At 38.8% G+C, this 5,014-nt stretch overlaps 1 non-coding gene across 1 annotated transcript; it reads right to left on the reverse strand.

The window, feature by feature from the left end:
- Window positions 1-524: 524 nt before the first annotated feature.
- Window positions 525-631, reverse strand: LOC128032659 (small nucleolar RNA R71). Its single transcript, XR_008188909.1, has one exon. It is a non-coding gene; the product is annotated as a small nucleolar RNA R71 (small nucleolar RNA).
- Window positions 632-5,014: the final 4,383 nt, after the last annotated feature.

Raw genomic sequence — 5,014 nt, forward strand, 5'->3', positions numbered from 1 at the left:
GAAATAGCCTCGTCAGTCAGAGTCTTAGGTGATAGCCACTCTGAATTGGGTTTAATCTTCCTTTTCTTTAATTTAATATAAAGATGTTTGCTATGTCTTCTTTGTTCTTGTTTGAAACAATGTTAGCTTAATTTTATTTAAGCTAGGATGGTTGCTTTGATTAAATAATATTTATTTGATTTATGCTTATAATGTTTGTGCCTCAATCGATCATGTTGTCAATTAAAATCAAGTTTGTATTTCGTTCATACGTGATTGAAATGCCCCTGAATTAGCTGAGCGATCCTAACCAGACGACGGCTAATGAACACATAATTGAAATGTGCATGCTCAATTTGGATCCTGACCCGATTAAATTGAAGGTGGCATAACGATTTAATTGTTTCAAACCTGACACGTCCTTGTTACCTCACACGAAAGCCAGTGTGACTGAAGACGCACTAAGGTTGAAGTTGTTTTTGTACTCATTGCGAGATCGAGATAACAACTTTTTGGTTAAGTATTTCCCACCTAGAAAAAACGCTAAGTTAAGGAACAAGATAACAACTTTCCAACAATTGGATGGCGAGTCTTTGTATGAGGCTTGGGAGTGATTCAATGAGTTACTTCGTAAGTGTCCTCATCATGGGATTTCTCATTATATCCAGTTGGAGACATTCTATAATGGTCTCAATGCACATACAAGATTGATGGTAGATGCTTCCGCGAATGGTGCAATTTTGTCTAAGTCTTATAATAAGGCTTATGAGATCACCAAGAGGATCGCGGGTAATAACTATTAATGGCCAACAAATCAAATAGCTTTAGGAAGACGTGTAGCCGAAGTTCATGAAGTTGACGCCCTCACTTCATTATCAGCTCTGGTATCATCTATTTCCTCTATGATAAAACAGTTAACCGCTAATAGTACTAATAATTCTGCAACTCAGCCACCAAGTCGTTTGAAGTAGTTTCTTGTGTGTACTGTGGGGGAGGTCATTCTTTTGAGAATTGTCCATCAAATCCTGAGTCAGTGTACTATGTAGGGAACTAATATCAAAATAGGAGTGGACAAGAACCCCAATCCAACTTCTACTGTAACACCCCTAATATTGGGCCTTGAAGAAATAGGTTTTGAATAAGGGAACAGTTAGGAGACTGCACATAAATATTTAGTTATGCAAGGAAGTGACATAAATGAATGTCTGCTTCAGTGGTTAAGTGATTTAGGAGTGTTTGGAAGTGTCTGAAAAGTTAAGGGTTCAAGCCTTGGCTTATGCAAAATTTTTATTTTAAGTGAATAAAATCCTTGGATCTAGATAGTAGGTTCTTAAATTATTGTGGTTAAAATATGATACAAAGGAGTTATTGGTCTAGTGTTAAGGGGCGTGTGGAGTGTACATGGGGTCTAAGGTTTGAGTGGTGGCGCATCAAAAAGGGAGTATTTATTTTGCTGCCTAATTCGTGTGGGTGGTAGAGTTGGATTGAAATACTGCTAAATGGAGTTTGAACTGGTCATAGAGAGAATTGAGGAGAGAATATTGGGATTTGGGGAGGTTTTTGTTGTGAAGAGATATATATCATCTCATTTGTTCCTTGTTCTCGATGAGGAGATCGACGAGGTTTTCAAGGTTTTCGTCGTTTTCTCCAACCTGCATTGCTTCCATTCGTAACTGGTGGTGGTCGAGGTCGATTGGCATACTGCTTGGGAACCAAGGGTACGATGATCATTGATTTTCAAAATAAGAGTGTTTGGAACAAAGGGAATCTGCAAATCGCATCAGGTGCGTAACCACCCCAGTGTAATTGTAAAACGTCAAAAGTCGAAATATGGCATTGAGCCCACACGAGTGTGTGATCGCTCATGTGGAAAGCCAAACATGCGAATCAATGGGTCATAAGCTGTAGAGGCCTCCATGAGCATTTCCATGGGCTTAGACCGTAATGGGTCACGTTGGGCCAAAATGGGCCATGTGGGCTCAATGGACTTGTGGGCCCCCACGAATGAAATCCACGACTTGTGGAAAATTTTGGACTTGTGTAGATCTCATAACCGTGGCAAAATCTGGGTTGAATGGGCCGCATGAGCGTGTGGGCCCACTTGAGTCGAGTAATGGGCCTTGGGCCCATTCACACTGTTATGACCAAAATACTTCCATAGGGTAAAATGACCAAAATACCCCCATAGGGTAGAATGACCGAAATACCTCCATAGGGTAAAATGACTGAAATACCCTCATGTGGTAAAATGATCGAAATACCCTCATAGGGTAAAATGACCGAAATACCCCCATAGGATAAAATAATCGGAATACCCCTATAAGGTAAAATGATCGAAATACCCTTATAGGGTAGACTAACTGAAATACCCCCATAGGCTAAAATGACTGAAATACCCCCATAGGATAAAATGACTGGAATACCCCCATAGGGTAAAATGACCGAAATACCCTCATAGGGTAGAATAACTGAAATACTCCCATAGGCTAACATGATCAAAATACCCCTATAGGGTAAAATGACTATTATACCTCTAGGAGATGAAATGACTGTTATGGCTTTATGTTATGTATGACTGATTTGCTCTATGATATGTATGACTATGATTGAGCATGACATTTTGCATACACGTATGATATTATGCCACGATATATTGGATGAGGATGGGTTGTTTTATTTGGAGAAAGTGTACCGTACAGATAAGGTTGCACAAGTCGCCCAAGACGACTGTGGACCTACTGATGGCTATATGCCGTTTATTTTACTGACAACTTTGCTGCAATATTGTTTAGTGTCGCAACCGGTGCTAATCTTGGTGTGTCTGGCTGGGTGGGTCGATTTTATCCCCACATAGTGTGTTTGGCGGGACGTAGTGGTGTGTAGAGGCTGGATTGGGTAGGATTTCTAACTGCATATCTGCACTGATTAATGATTTTGTATTGTTACTGCATCAATTAATGGTATTACAGACTGTTCACTGCATGAATGATATCTTTTATTGTTATGGGCCAAGGCCCCAATGATAATATTACTAAAATTCGACAAAGGCCCTATTGATTACTGGCTTTGTGATGGGCTCAAGCCCAATCGTTTACTGTTACGGGAAAGGGCTTAGGCCCACACTAAACTGGACTGTTACTGTAACGGGCTCAGGCCCAAACTGTATTTATCTACTGTTTAATTGACTGTTTTCTTGTTCGGGGATTACAAACTGAGTTTTCGTAAACTCACCCCTCTGTTTAATTGTACAGGTAATCCCTAGTTGTAGGCGGGTCGGTGTTGTGAGGGACTCTAAGGTGGCCTCACAACTGCAGCTGTGCTACACTTTCTTTTATTTAAAATTAAATTTTGTGTTGGGTTTTGTTTATGTAATAAGGCCATTTATGTTTGTTTAAATTTTTAGTTGGGCTTTGGCTTACTTATTTTAAACTGCTAGTTTAGCAGAAGATGAATTTTCAAAATAATTACTGTTTTCAAAGACACAAAATTTAAACATTAGAGCTTTCAAAAGCTTCCGTGATTTTAGATCAACCTTTTATAACAATAGTAGATAACAAGGTAAACATTTTTGACTAGATGATTTGTTAAATAATAATAAAGGGGTTTTCAAACCTAGAAACGAATTTTTACCAACGAGTTCAATTTTCGCTTAACACCTCAATGTGACACCGCCAGATTCAGCCATAACTCTTAGGCCAGGTTTGGGGTGTTACATCTACAATCCTTCATGGCATAATCATCCTAAATTTTCTTGGAACAACCAAGAAAATAGACCGAACAACAACTTATTGCAGCAAAGTCCCAACCAATCTCAAGGGTTTAATCAGCAAGCTCTAAAACCACCTCAAGCTGAGGCATCAAATAGTTTGCAGAACTTGTTGAAAGTGTACATGCAAGGAATGACACTGTGATCCAAAGCCAAGCAACAACACTGAAAAATTTGGAAAACCAAATGGGTTAATTAGCTACGGAGCTACGTAATAGACCACAAGGAACCTTGCCGAGTGATACTGAGAATCTAGGAAATTTGGGTAAAGAAAATATCAATGCAATGGCATTGCGAAGTGGTAAAATTCTAGAACCCCGATTGATTGATGTCGAAGATAAGCCTGTTGAGAAGAATCAACTGGCTGTTAAAGTTCCTACACCAAAGGAATTAGAATCTCCAAAGTCTGATAAGGTAAACCCTGACTTAGTGAGTTCAGATATTTTAACATCTTCTTTGGATGCAGTTTTACCTACTCAGAAAAGTTATCTGGTTCAATCGAAAGTTCCATCACCTCCATATCCGCCAAGGTTGCAGCAAAACAAGCAGAAATAGGAGGTGCAATTCAAGAAGTTTTTGGATGTTCTGTAGCAGTTACACATCAATATTCTATTGGTGGAGGCTTTAGAAAAAAAAGCCGAATTATGTGAAGTTTATGAAGCATATACTATCCAAAAAGAAACGACTGAGTGAGTATGAGACTGTTGCCTTAACAAAGGAGTGCAGTGTGTTCCTGCAGAACAAATTTAGGTGATTGTTCTACTTTGCCTGTGATTATTTCAGCGGAATTGACGAAAGATCAAGAGGAGTAACTAATTGTTGTTTTAAAAAATTTTAAGAAAGCAAATGGTTGGACCGTAGCTGATATTCGAGGTATAAGCTCTTCTTTTTGCATACATAAAATCATTTTATAATAAGGTGAAACAGCTCGATTTGATGGGCAAAGGAGGCTCAATCCTATTATGAAAGAAGTTGTGAGAAAGAAAGTGATCAAATGGTTAGTTGCAGGAAACATCTATCCTATTTTAGACAGTTCATGGGTAAGTCCGGTACAGTATGTGCCGAAGAAAGTTAACGAGTTAATTCTAACAAGAACTGTTACCGGTTGGAGAATCTGTATTGACTATAGAAAGTTGAACAAAGCCACTCGGAAGGACCATTTTTCGTTGCCTTTTATGGATCAGATGTTAGATCGACTGGTAGGTAATGAATTCTATTGTTTTTTAGATGGCTATTCAGGATATAACTAAATAGTTTTAGCCTCAGAGG

Source organism: Gossypium raimondii, chromosome 1 (genome assembly GCF_025698545.1).
Source record: "Gossypium raimondii isolate GPD5lz chromosome 1, ASM2569854v1, whole genome shotgun sequence".
Taxonomy (NCBI): domain Eukaryota; kingdom Viridiplantae; phylum Streptophyta; class Magnoliopsida; order Malvales; family Malvaceae; genus Gossypium; species Gossypium raimondii.